A 14620-nucleotide genomic window follows, 5' to 3' on the forward strand; every position below is an offset into this window, starting at 1 on the left:
TATCAACCCCAAAGCTAAGGAGTGTCACCAAACAGCTTCTAAGGCTTATAGACAATGTATTTTAAATGTGCCCTGATTAACCTAACTCTGTGTTCCTGAGCTTTGTTTTCTTAGTTAGGGTTTCCATTTCTGTAAAGAGACACTATGACCAAAGCCACTCTTATAAAGACAAACATTTGATTGGGGGTAGCTTACAGTTTCAGAAGTTCAGTCCATTGTCATCACAGCAGGTAGTGTGGCAGAATCCAGGCAGACATGGTGCTGGAGAAGAAGCTGAGAGTTCTGCATCTTGACCTGCCTGCATCCAGGAGAAACTGTCTCCCAGGCAGCTAGGAGGAGGGTCTCATTGTCCACCCCCACAGTGACACACTTCCTCCAACAAGGTCATACCTCCTAATAGTGCCACTCCCTAGGACAAGCATATTCAAACCACCACAGTTGTTACGTTTCATAATGCGGTATGATTGTGGTGGTGGTGACGGGACAGTTAGTGAGCCTAGACAAGGTATCCCTCTGAGGAATCACACCATCCAACAGGCCTAGTATAAAGAAGATTTGTTAGGGGCAGGGGGAGGGCTGGAAGGGGGCCCAAAAAGGAGGGGAGAAAGATAAAAAGAGAAGGAGAGGAGGAAGAGGCCAGCCGGGAACATGTGGGGACAAGAAAGAGAGAGTGAAGAAGGGGAGAGAGTGTGGGGTAGCAGTCTTCTTATAAGCTGAGGCACCTGGCTTGTACCTGGAAGCAGGTGATGATGTAAGCTGTTGCTAGGTCACTGTTGCTAGGCTCCCAGGAGGAGCCTAGTGGAATTGTCTGTAAGCCAATAATGGTCACTCATACCAGCTCCAGAATAAACTATCTCATATTCCCTTTAAGATTAGAGCTGTGGTTTTTGCATTGACAATTAGGGATCCCAATCTGGGGTTCTGAGAATGATCTTTCTTTTGGAGGAATCACACGAATGGAAGCCAGGTTCCAGCAAGGACCCATTCTTGGAGTCCAGACACCCTGATGTTACCTTCTCTGCTGATGTTGGTAAGTACTTCCTGGGCCTCCAGACATCATTGGTTTGGTTGACTATCCATTTTGGAGTTTCTGAGCTGGTTAAGTAGGACCCCCTTTAGATCTGCTCTCTAAGCATGGGGTTTAATGTATCCAGTTTGCTTATTTGCTTTGAAATGTTTGCTCTAGAAAAACTGTTCTAAACATTTAGTTTGGCTTGTTTGCTTGCTTGCTTTTGAATCTCCAGAGACATTTTAGATTCTGGCTGTTTAACTCATTTTTCAGATTTTGTTTGCTTTTGGAACTTTAAAGACATTTTGGTTTTTAAAAACTTTGTCTTAGTTTTCTTTGTCTTTGACATGCATTGATTCATTTTCTTTTGGCCTTTGTCCCCTGACTCTCCTCTTCAAATGCATAGGGATGTGTTTGGAGATGAAACTGCTGTCTGATACTCCAGTGGCTTTATGCATGATAGTTGCTGACTAACTTGCAAGTATTTGAACCAATGGAAAGATCTAAAGACAACATAAACACTTGCTACCTCCAAACTGGTATATCTCCTGTGCTTTAACAATGCCCTAGGGTATTGGTTCTCAACCTGGGGGTCACAACACCTTTGGGTCCCTTGTCAGATGTTCTGCATATCCAATATTTACATTATGAATTAAAATAAAAGCAGAATTGCAGCTATAAAGTAACAATGAAATAATTTTATGGCTAGGGGTCTGTCTTAGCCAAGGTTTCTATTCCTGCACAAACATCATGACGAAGAAGCAAGTTGGAGAAGAAAGGATTTATTTGGCTTACACTTCCATACTGCTGTTCATCACCAAGGAAGTCAGAACTGGAACTCAAGCAGGTCAGGAAGCAGGAGCTGATGCAGAGGCCATGGAGGGAAGTTTCTTACTGGCTTGCTTCCCCTAGCTTGCTCAGCCTGCTCTGTTATAGAATCCAAGACTACCAGCCCAGAGATGGTACCACCCACAAGGGGCCCTCCTACCTTGATCACTAATTGAGAAAATGTCCCACAGCTGGATCTTTTGGAGGCATTTCCCCAAATGAAGCTCCTTTCTCTGTGATAACTCCAGCCCATGTCAAGTTGACACAAAACTGGCCAGTACAGTGTCACCACATGTGAAAATGTATTAAAAGGTCACAGTACTAGGAAGGTTGAGAGCCACTGCCCAAAGAATTAAAATTTTTAAAGATAAAATAGGAAACATTCTTTAATTAAAATGTGAAACTGGGTGGGCTGCCTTGTCTAGCCTCAATAAAAGAAGACACACCTAGTCCTCCTGCAATTTGATCTGCCAGTGGAGTTGATATCCACAGGAGGCCTCCCCTTCACTTCACTTCGGAGAAAGTGAGAGGGTACTGGGGAGAAGGAAGGTGAGACAGAGGGACTGGGAGAGAAGAGGGAGAGGAAGCTATGATTGGGATGTAAAGTAAATATTAATTAATGAAAAATGTAAGTGAACCATAAAAAACTAATACATTGGTAATTCATTACAATAAAGAACTCTTTTAAAACTCCATGTGGATTGTTATATGCTAAAATAAAAATAATATCTAAAAATGTTTAGTTTATACCAGAAGTAAGGACAGAACCTACAATACATCCTCATTCTCTACTCCTTCTCTCTCTCTCTCTCTCTCTCTCTCTCTCTCTCTCTCTCTCTCTCTCTCCCTCCCTCCCTCCCTCCCTCCCTCCCTCCCTCCCTCCCTCCCTCCCTTCCTTTCTTTTCCTCTCTCTTTCTTACAAAATCTGACCCCTCCATGTAACTGGTGTGGCAGATACAAGGACATTATAGTCTGTCTGTCAATATGATAATTAGACTGTTGAAAGAATAAAAACTTCCTAAGGATAAGTGAGTTTCCTGTGACTCTCATCTTCAGGGAAGGAAAGAGCAGCAACCAGAGAGTAAACTTGTCTCCCAGAAAGAGTCTTCACACAATTCTAATATCTTGTCAGGCCACGTTGCAAGATGAGACTAACACCTAGACAAGGAAGAGTCAAAGATGGGAGTGACTAGGACTGCTTATTTGTGGAAATCCTTAGCCCTGCATTTAAATTGTATGCTCACTTCAGGACCCTAAAAAACGGACTTGAAGGGTGTGTTAGACTACTTTGTCCCTCTTCCCAAAGTGGCTCCATTGAGTAAATCTCCCTTTTCTGCTTTCCATTTTTAATTTTGGCTCTTTTTATTGGCTTTTTGAGAAGTGGCTACACCATCTTCCGACTTGGTCACAAGTTGTGATCTCCAAGTGTCACCAGACGCTAACTCAGACCCACTCAGACACAGTGTACAGCCTCTATAAACTTTATTCAAGCTATCTGGGACCATACCCAAGAATTTGGGGATCTAGGTGTGCCACTAAGTGTCCAGAACCCAGGTTTCCAGTGGCAGAGACCTGTCTAGGAATTTTGCTCAGGAACTGCAGGGTGGGCTTTGCAGAGTAAATTATTGAATCTGAGCAGTTTTAACAGAAGTTAATATAAGCATTAGCCAGCAGGAGGGGGTTGCTCACAGACAGCTAAGATGAACAGTTAGCTGGAGGAGGTTCCAAGAATAAGTTAGCTGGGATAGCCTGGCCTTTGGTTCCTTGAATAGACTGGGTAGTCTTCTATGGGATTCTCCATTAAAGAGATCAGATGTTAAACCTGGGATGGCCTCAGTAAGAGTAATGATGGAGGAACCTCTCTCTGCACTCTCTTATTCAGTCACACAATTTGATAACACCTCTGCATTTTAAGCTACATACACATAAGCACATGAATGCACACACACACGAACTCATGCATGCATACAGGCACACACACAGGTACACATACACACCAAAAGGGAGGAGCGAATGAAGAGGAAGAAGGGGGGGGGGGAGAGAGAGAGAGAGAGAGAGAGAGAGAGAGAGAGAGAGAGAGAGAGAGAGAGAGAGAGAAACTACCTTTAGTCTTCATGGCAAGCTTTACCTTTTGATCTTCTGTTATTAAGCCTCTCTCACATCTCAAAGAAACAGAGATAAACTTTCTACTTTTTTTTCTGAACTGGGTGTACGTATCTTCACGTCATTGTGTCATGTGTATCCAGGACAAGTGTTTTAGTGTGTTTTTGGTTGTTTTCATATGTTGTTTGTGTTAAAAAGTTGGTTTTGTTTTTGTTTTTGTTTTTGTTTTGACAAACTGGCCATTTTGGTTCTCCTTTTTTAAAATTTATTTTCCTAATGTGATAAAATTGTTTCTCATACCCAATTAATATACACATGCATATTCACAAATTTAAATAGTGTGATCATATATCAAGCACTTATAAAATACTACTGTATATATTTCGGTACTTAAAAAACTCATTAAACCCTTAAAATAATATCTTTGGGGACCTGCCTGCTGCTAGGCCACACGGTGCTTTGTGGGCCGAAGACACCCAGAGTCCTGCCCACTTCCACGATACTCAGTGGCACAGATGAACGGAGGGCACCCAGAGGCCAGCCCACAGACACACAACATTGGCTGGCTGTAGACACATAGAGCCCCCCCCCCCCAGCCTCTTGGCCCTACTTCAGAGGAATCCACTACAATATACAAGTATGTAGTGGAGAAAGGGTAGAGAATAGAAGCAGAACATTTTGAGCATTGTGAAGAGAGGTAGAACTGGAGACACGAGGGTCTGCGTCCACGGCCATGCCACCCTCAGGATTCTGTATCGATATTCGAAAAATCATGTGAATGTGGTCTGTGCCTCTGCCTGGGACCATACTGATGTCCAGGGGTTTTCAGAGCTGGCCCCACCTCTCACTGGGCCCACTTCCTACCTGTGGCAGCACTCTGGAGAGCAGCCCTGCATCTTATCTGGCCATCAAAACAGAGCTGGCCCTAGTGGCATGGGTGAGCCAGCCCCAAGGGCGTGAGTGTGGGAGAGCTTGCTTCTGCTTGTACTAGGAAGATGCCCTCGCTCCCCTTGCCCCTCACTACCTCCAGAAATGGAAAGAGGTGGCCCCAGGGTCATGAGAGCAGGAGAACTGGCCCTGTCCCTCACCGGCTGAAGCAAAAAGCTCCTAACCAAAAAAAAAAACCCCAGGAAATCCAGGATACAATGAGAAGACCAAACTTAGGGATAATAGGTATAAAAGAGAGTGAAGATTCCCAACATAAAGGGCCAGTAAATATCTTCAACAACATTATAGAAGAAAATTTCCATAACCTAAAGAAAGAGATACCCATGAACATACAAGAAGTCTACAGAACTCCAAATAGATTGGACCAGAAAAGAAATTCTTCCTGTCACTTAATAGTGAAAGCACAAAATGCACAAAACAAAGAAAGAATATTAAAAGCAGTAAGGGAATAAGGCCAAGTAACATATAAAGGCAGACCTATCAGAATTGGACCAGTCTTCTCACCAGACTATGAAAACTAGAAGATCCTGGGCCAATGTCATACAAACCCTAAGAGAACAACAATGCCAGCCCAGGCTATTATAGCCAGCAAACCTCTCAATTATCATAGATGGAGAAACCAAGATACTCCATGACAAAACCAAATTTACATAATATCTCTCCACAAATTCAGCCCTACAACAGATAAAAGATGGAAAACTCCAACACAAGAAGGGAAACTCCACCCTAGAAATAGCAAAAGTAAACAAACGCAAAAGAAGTTAGCCACACAAACATAATTCCACCTCTATCAACAAAAACAACTGGAAACCACAATCACCACTCCTTAATATCTCTTAACATCAATGACTCCATTCCCCAATAAAAAGACTCAGACTGTTTACGCCTCCAGAGAGCCAAATAACCCTATCAAAAAAAGGGGGGGGGATAGAACTAAACAGAATTCTCAACTGAGGAAACATAAATGACTGAGAAGCACCTAAAGAAATGTTCAACATCAGTAATCATCAGGCTTATGTCAATCAAAACGACTGACCTCACACCAGTCAGAATGGCTAAGATGAAAAACTGAAGTGACAGCAGATGCTGGCGAGGATGTGAAGAAAGAGGAACACTCCTCCGTTGCTGCTGGGATTGCAAGCTGGTACAACCACTCTGGATATCAGTCTGGAAGTTCCTCAGAAAATTGGACATAGCACTACCTGAGGATCCAGCTATATCACTCCTGGGCATATATCCAGAATATGCTCCAATGTTTAATAAGGACGCATGCTCTACTATGTTCATAGCAGCCGTATTTATAATAACCAGCAGCTGAAAACAATTTAGATGTCCCTCAACAGAGGAATGGATAAAAAAAAAATGTGGTACATTTATACAATGGAGTACTACTCAGCTATGAAAAGCAATGACTTCACAGAATTAACAGGCAAATGGATAGATCTAGAAAATATAATCCTGAGTGAGGTAACTCAGTCACAAAAGAACACACATGGTATCTACTCACTGATAAGTGGATATTAGGCAAAGATTGTGGAATACCCATGATACAACTCACATGAAGTTCAAAAGGAAGGAAGACCAAAGAGTGGATGCTTCAGTCCTATTTAGAAGAAGGAACAATATAACCAAGGGACATAGAGAGTGGGAAGAACTTGAGAGGAAGAGAAGAGAGGGAGGGGGAAAAGAGGTGAAGAATCAGGTATGGGAGGAGATGGAGAAGATGTACAGAGGGTCAGGAAATTAAACAGAAGTATGTAGCAATGGGGGATGGGGAACTGGGGGTTAGCAACTAGAAAGTTCCAGATGACAGGAAAGCAAGAGCCCCCCAGAACCCCAAGGGAATGACATTAGCTGAAATACCCCACAAAGGACAGGGAGAACCTGTAGGTCGAAACCATATCCAGAAGTTAGGCAAGTCCCCCCCCCCCCGCCCCCCTCCCCCGGGTTGAGGGAAGGGGCCACCCACCCATCTCCAAAATTTTAATCCAGAATTGCTCCTGTCTAAAGGAAATACAGGGACAAAGAGCAGAACAGAGACTAAAGGAAAGGCCATCAAGAGGCTGCCCCACCTGGGGATCCATCCCACATGCAGACAACAAACCCACACACTATTGCTGATGCCAAGAAGTGCTTGCTGACAGGAGCCTGATACAGCAATCTCCTGAGAGGCTCTGCCAGATCATGACCAAAAGAGATGCAGATGCTTGCAGTCAACCATCGGACTGAACACAGGGACCCCAATGGAGGAGTTAGGGGAAGGACTGAAGGAGCTGAAGGGACTTTATCTGACATCAATGTGAGGGGAGGCCCTTGGTCCTGAGATGGCTTGATGCCCTAGTGTAGAGGAATGCTAGGGTGGTGAGGTGGGATTGGGGGGACACCCTCATAGGAGAAGGTTGGGGTGGGGATAGGGGAGTTTCAGCGGGGAAACCAGGAAAAGGGATAACATTTGAAATGTAAACAAATAAAATATCCAATAAAAAAAAGAAAAGTCTTTTCTAAGCATGTCATAAGATAAAGGTGGAACACTCCATGAAAAATTAGGGACAATTTGAAAACCTTGGAGAAATGCCCTATAACATTCATGGCAAAAGTGTCAATACTCATATATATATATATATATATATATATATATATATATATATATATGAAAATCAATATGGAAAAATCGATATAAAGAAAACCCAGTACAAAGTACTATGGTAAAGATGAAATAAACAATACATTTCCACTTATGAATACCAGTAACACAGGAAATAAAACTGAAATATTAAGAATAAAATATCCGTTTTCTATGTTAAAAAAATATAGAGGTTGTAAAATTTAATTTAATCCAAAACCCTAAGATAAAGTTAATGCTTGATTTTTTGCATCCATATTCTTAAATATTAATTTGTTCTTAGTAATATTTACCAAAAACAAAAGAACTTTCAAAACTTTTATTTTATCCTTTTACTAAATGGTCATTTAAAACCTGTGTCTCAAGTTAGGTTTTCTTATCCAAATTATACAGAAGACATCAGTCTAAAAGTCTAACAGCAATATTCACAATGTTTTATAACTTAAGTAGTGATGTTTCTTGATTTAATTAGTATCTAAGCTGTCCTGTAATACAATTAGCTAAGATTAAAAAGTTAAACAATTTGTACCTTACTAATAAGAAAGGGGGAAGGATAATGCTACACTGACTTCTCCCAAAGTCCTTTTCTTACCATTTAAATATGTTAGTTCATATATTACAAATAATTATAAATACAGGGGAAATACAAAGTCAATCTGGTTACAAAGTTTGGTTTTAGACATGTTTCCTTTTTTACCTTCACTCCATTATATCAAACTGTGTTGTTGATTACTTAATTTAGGTGTAGTCATCTTAGCTCACATGTTATGTCAGGTACAGAGAGTATAAAAAATAATTCAGGTGCAGATCCTGAACAAATGGATTGATATGATCCAGGATTTTGTTTCTTAATGGCCTTTGCCAGCTATTCTTTCTCCTGTAGATGCTGTCCTGCCCACTATTCAGCCTCATCTACATCAGATCTTATGATTGAGCTTCCTAGTTGTGAGGGAACTTACGATATTTAACAAATAACATGTGGCATCGCTCCTGACCAAAATGTGTTGCTTTGTAGACAAGGAAATTGTTAATGACAATTCCTGAGAGGAGGCTGTGTCTGAGCAGACTCATTAGATCTGCAGTACCATGGAGAGAGTGGAATGGTGCAGGCTAAGAGGCTAATTACCTTGTCTTGGGCTAGTTTTATCGAGCCCTCCTCCCAGTAGCCATACCTTACCCACCTCTGTGTCAGAACTAACGTTCTGTGACTAATAGATAAAAACCTTTTGAAATTTACTAACTTAGCAGACTACTAGCTTCTACCAACCCCAAAGCTACAAATGTCATCCGACTAAATTTGCCTTGATTTTGACTTTCTTTGTTCTGTAAAACTGTGAAATTGCTTCCACATTGGGACATAGAGTCTGGGGTAACTTCAATCTGTGTTCCTGGACAATGGTCACTTGAAATGGCTTCAGAATAAACTGTCCTCTTATTTCCTTTAAGATGAGAGCTGTGGTCTTTTTGCTTTACCATTTTCTCATTATCTGTGAATTTCATTTTTTGAATTGAAGAGATAAGAACTCAGGGGCCACTGACTTAGTGGAAGTTTTGTGTGACCATGGGTGTCTGAGACCTTAAATCCTGAATTAAAGTCCATCTGAGGAAAGCTTGCTTCTATCAAACTCAGTGTATCTATCCACTTTTCTGTATCAGCAGCAAGCTTCAGCCTTTTCCTATCTCAACATGAGATCCTGGGGGAGATTCCATTTCCTTGATAACCATTTCTTCAATAGTCTGGTATTGCAGATACCTAGAATAGGACATGTGTTTCTCTGTAGAAAATCTTTGCTTCTTCCACGACTGCCACATTGTTGCATGCTCCCAGACAAAAAGCTCTTTCTTTCTTTCTTTCTTTCTTTCTTTCTTTCTTTCTTTCTTTCTTTCTTTCTTTCTTTCTTTCTTTCTTTCCTTCCTTCCTTCCTTCCTTCTTTCTTTCTTTCTTTCCTTTTTTCTTTCTTTCCTTTTTTCTTTCTTTCTCTCCTTCTCCTTCTCCTTCTCCTTCTCCTTCTCCTCCTCCTCCTCCTCCTCCTCCTCCTCCTCCTCCTCCTCCTCCTCCTCCTCCTCCTTCTTCTTCTTCTTCTTCTTCTCCTTTTTTTTTTTCCGAGACAGGGTTTTTCTGTGTAGTCCTGGCTGTCCTGGAACTCACTCTGCAGACCAGGCTGGCCTCGAACTCAGAAACCTGCCTGTTTCTGTCTCTCAAGTGCTGGGATTAAAGGGGTGTGCCTGTCTAGTTTTTTTTTCTTCCTTCCTTCCTTCCTTCCTTCCTTTCTTCCTCCCTCCCTCTCTCTCTCTTTCTTTCTTTTTCTTTCTTTCTTTCTTTTTTTTAAAAATACATTTTTACTTATTGATTCTGTATGCATATGTATTGGTGTGCACACTCCATAATGCATGAGTGGAGTCAGAGGACAACTCGAGAGAGTCAGATCTTTTCCCACCATATGGGTTCTAGGTATGGAACTTTGGTCATGTGGCATGAACCTTGAACCTTGGTCAAAGTTCACTGAGCCATCTCATCAGCTCCCCATCTTTTAAAATAAATATTTTTAATTAATTTATTTATTTGGTGTGTGTGTGTGTGTGTGTGTGTGTGTGTATGTGTGTGTGTGTTAGAGCACATGCACACATCTGTGCTTGCACCATCCATGGGTTGAGGTCAGAACATAACATTTAGGAGGCCTCCCTTTACATAGCTTGAGGCAGGGTCTCTCTTGTTTCTTCTTATATACAATGCTTGATTTGTATTAAACTTGTCTGAAAGGTTTGGGGTTTGGAATGTAATGGGGACACTGAGGGAGACTGTCCTTGGTATAAGAGACACTTATTTGAAGAATTATTAATTACATGGGTAGGAAGACAAAACAGCAGCATGGCAGGAGTTCTGAGCAAGCTCCTTGCCCCAGTGTCATAGGAAGACACACACACACAGCATGGGTGGGTTCTATGAGAGTTCAGGATCATGAAGCAGAACTGGAGTCGCTTCTTATAGGTCTCAGTGGAAGGGAAGGGAAAGGTCTCTTGTCATATGCTTAATGAGTCATCCTCAGTGTGAGCCAAGCTGTCCTTGATTCCCAGGTCACAAGGGAGGTGGCCCTGCGTTCTGGAGAAGGATTGCATGACTCCGAGAATGCTGAAGGGGAAAAGAACATCTAGTTGAGGTGGATCCATTATACCTGTAGCCCTCTGATGTCCTAGGAGTCTGGTAACCTTGGGGAAGTGTGAATGACACTTGCCATTCTCCTGAAAGCTGGGCACCTGGGAAGTCTGCTACAGGATTAGAGGATTAAAGAGTCATTGACAGCTGTGGCTGTAAGGAGGAAGCTTCTTCGTGTGAGCACAATTATCTTATACTTATAAAGCTGGCATTGTCTCCATGCAGAAGGGACACTCTTTGATGCCCACCGAGTAGTACGTTTCCTTCAGCTCACTTGGTAACTTAGTGGTTTGTGTAAGGATGTACTGTTAGATACCAGCCTCTCTGAACTCCTCTCACAGATACTGAGAGTCACACTTCTGGTACTTTGTGTGTCACTTGCTAACAGGCTCACCTGGGAAGTGCAACTACACCAAAGACTTGTCACAATTTGTTCCCCACCCCATCCTCTGCTTCCTGCCTGGGAATCTGAGAGCCTGACTGTAGACTCTTGTTGTGAACCCCACTTCCTAAAAATGTATGGGAAGAGGCCTCCTCTTCTGCACATAGACTCTGATTCTCTGTAGAAACTTCCCCATGAGGTCACTAGTGTTTGAGACCCAAACTCTTCTGAGAGCCCCTGGCATTCTGCTGCTCCTGTCTGTGTGTTCACAGCACTAATAACTCTTATAATAAACTCCTTAGTCCCCAGTCATTGATCTGTGTCCCCTGGAATCACCAACCTCAAATCCAAAACCTATCAATTTGTGGACTTGGTGGGTATAAGTGTACAGAGGCAGTAGGATTTGGTCATAAAGACAACATAGTATTAAAGCTGACCACAGAAACTTGGTTAAGGCTTTTTAACTGTATTGAACATTTTTTTCCTTTGCTTTGGATTATATATAAGTTTTGATGCTGTAACCAGGAATGCCTGGCAGGAAGAGGATACTTTAAAGACACTTGTGCCTGCCCTTTTGGATGTCAGACTATTGAAACAATAGCCCCAAAGAAATTACAAATTACCCAAGAATCTCTCATGCTGGGAGAAAGAAAAGGCTGAGAGGAAGCCAGGAAGACATTTCAGCTTGACAAAGAACTGTCCCCTTGAGCAAGATTTACAACTTCTCAGATGACACCAGAAAGTTTGGATCTCAGACAGCAGTGATTGGCCAGACCATTAGGAGCCTGAAGCTTGAGGATGGCTGGGGGTGGGGGGTGGGGTGGGGGTGGGGTGGGGTGAGGTGGGGAGTAGCGGGGTGTGTGTGTGTGTGTGTGTGTGTGTGTGTGTGTGTGTGTGTCCCGTCCATCCGTCTGTGGATTTCTTTGCCCTTCATTTCACGGTATGATTGATTCTTCTTTGCTTTTTTACGTTAGGTTTTTAAATATAGAGTTCCTAAGAATGAATAGCTGACCATCAGTGCCGAGGCTCTGGCCCTAACTGTGATAACAATGTGAGGCCAGATTAAGCAGCTTCCTGTTGTAGTAAACGACCTTTAGCTTTTTGTACCGCTGCTATAAAACATTCTGTTTATTCTCTGAAAAGAAACCGTTATCTCTCCCCCCCCACACACACACACCCAGTCTGAGGTATGTATGTAACTTCAGACATTTCAGAATTCTGTCATCGCAGTCTGACCAGCTGTTCACAGCTTTTGTTTAGGAAAGGACAGTGTGGCATCGCACATTACACGTACAGCTCGCCTTTCCTCTTTAAATCCCCGGTGGGCCTCGCAGTGAAACCTAACTCTGGTTTTGCTTTGGTTTTCGTTCGCTTCTTTTTCAAATGTATCTTCTTCCTGCTTACTTTTTTTTTTTAAGGCAGCGCCTGCAAAAGGAGAACCCCCCTTCCATAGGACTAAGAGACAGGAAGTTTACGCGGGGATGGGGGCGGGGGCGGGGACGGGGACGGGAAGCACTGCTGAAATAGGTTTACTCCCTCGGTTCTAAAATACAGTTGCTGTTAAGGCTGGAGATGCTGCTGCCCAGAGCACAAGATATAAAAAGATCTCTCTGTCTGGATTTCCTCTTTTCCAATCTCCTTGCCAGATAAGAGGGGTTAGGTTGTCTTGAGTTGGAACCCACATTTCTTTCTTGATTCAGGATAACCAGCTAACAGATATTCACTACTGTCGTCCTGAAATTAACTGAGGATATTCATTAATTTCCTGGAAGCTAGATTTTTGAAAAGTCTTGATTTTGCCTGTCTCTTGAGGCAAAACTTAGCAACTTTGGGGATTGATAAATCTTCTGTCTTCCTGGTCCTCTCCCTGCTTTTTCTCAACTCCACTGCAAGCAAGAGTGGACATACTCTTAGGGTGGCTTTTGTGGCAGGCATGGATCCTAGCTGAACTCTTTCTCCAGTGTACAACATTGCTGCATCTCACTGAGGCCTGACAGTTCTCCTTTTGACACCTCATTACACATAGCAGAGGTAAGTTGTCATTCTTGTTTTCTTCTGTCAGAGATGATCTTTTCTTAGGATCTTAGGAACTTATGCATGCCATGCAAATGGCCTACCTCTTAGCAATTCTCCCAGACTGTCTTGTTTTTATATCTTCATGCTAAATGGAGGTTTTTTTTTGTTTTGTTTTGTTTTGTTTGTTTTGTTTTGTTTTGACCTGTGCATTGACAAATGTGTGATTAGATCTGTACATTCTACACTTTACTATGAGTATGAGTCACTGGAGGATCTTATTAAAATATAGGATGAGAGTATGGGGGTTTAAGAGTAGTCAGAATGAATTTAACTACTTAAAGAAATAAGAACAAGAACTGGAGATGTAACTCAGTAGTTGGTCACTTGCCTAGTATATTTAAGGCTCTGGGTTCTTTCACAGTGCCACAAGGAGCTGGAAATTAAAAACCCTGCTATTACCCTGAGATTCTTTTTTTTTTTTAATTAGTTTATTTTGTTTTAAAGACATGGTCTCACTGTGTAGTCCTGGTTGGTCTCAAACTTTATCTGCCTGTCCCCACCTCTTGATGCTAGGATTAAAGTCATGCACCACTGCATTTGCCTTAGAATTTTTAAATTTTATCAGGGGTTGAAATCAAATTCAAATTGTGATAGGCTAGCCAGTATCCTACCTCTAAGCTATATCCCTAGCCCTCAGATTCTGCCTTTTAACAACCTACAAGTTTGTATTCCAGCCTTGAGTAAGTAACAAGTGCTTGCCTAACGCTCTAGAGATTTTGCTTTTTAAGAATGGGCTGGAAGGTACAGACAGGACTAGATTTGGCTGAGCGCATGATTAAAGAGCTGAAGAAAACAAAATCAAACAACATCCCTGCCCTGGTTGTCTTTCAGTCTGATGTGTTATCTTTAAATTTAGAAGTTTCTCTTAAGGAGTTCCTAGATGCTGTAAGCCAGGTTTAGGGTGTAGGTGTCTCCTTTACTGCATGTTCGTTCATCTTTGAGCAAAGCCCTTTCTTTCTTCTCCACACATCACACATTTATTTACCAGCCCATTCTGCTTTTATGTCACAACACCAGAGAGGAGTGGTGAGAACAGAAGCTACATGCTCAGAAGTCTGAAATATCTTCTGTTAGATCTTTTACAGCAGAGGTTTGCCAAGCATCCATGATGTAGACAGAGGTACTCTTTACTCTCCAGGTCAGTCCGGCTATGACTCTGGTACTCTTTTTGGCACTGGTGATAGAAGAAAGAACCAGAAATCCCTACTTGTTTGGAACTTACCTCATAGATAGATAATAAAGAAGAAGAAAATACATGTATGAAACAGTGTATAAAAGTTATTCAGGGAGGCAAAAAGTAGGTTTAACAACAAAGTATTACTGACAGCTATTTGAAGGCAGTCTGAAGAGACAGAGAGAGAGGCAGGCAGTGGAGAAAGGCATGGGTGAAGCAGAAGACCAGTGTGGATGGAATAATCACTTTATGGTTCCCACAGCTGGGCATTTGTATTCAATAGTTACTGCTGGCTTAAGGCGACAGCTTACACTGCAGTTTAA

The 14620-nt window shown here is 42.1% G+C and overlaps 1 protein-coding gene and 1 long non-coding RNA gene across 7 annotated transcripts in view; one reads left to right on the forward strand and one right to left on the reverse strand.

The window, feature by feature from the left end:
- Nucleotides 1–225, reverse strand: part of Gm45943 — a 48786-nt gene extending 48561 nt beyond the window's left edge. The window contains exon 1 of the long non-coding RNA XR_003956446.1: nt 196–225. This is a non-coding gene — a long non-coding RNA (predicted gene, 45943). The remainder of the gene's footprint in view (nt 1–195) is intronic.
- A 235-nt stretch (nt 226–460) lies between these two features.
- The window catches only part of Abcg2 (ATP binding cassette subfamily G member 2 (Junior blood group)), a 107961-nt gene continuing 93801 nt past the window's right edge, over nt 461–14620 (forward strand). Inside the window, exons 1-2 of one of the 6 annotated variants that reach the window (XM_011241362.1) lie at nt 461–505; nt 946–1030. The gene's annotated coding sequence lies outside the window, so the exon portion shown is untranslated. Of the gene's footprint in view, nt 543–945; nt 1031–11929; nt 11988–12562; nt 13079–14620 lie in introns of those variants that run through there. The other 5 variants (NM_001355477.2, NM_001381925.1, NM_001381926.1 and 2 more) reach the window with 5 other exon arrangements.

This window comes from Mus musculus, chromosome 6 (genome assembly GCF_000001635.26).
Source record: "Mus musculus strain C57BL/6J chromosome 6, GRCm38.p6 C57BL/6J".
Classification (NCBI taxonomy): domain Eukaryota; kingdom Metazoa; phylum Chordata; class Mammalia; order Rodentia; family Muridae; genus Mus; species Mus musculus.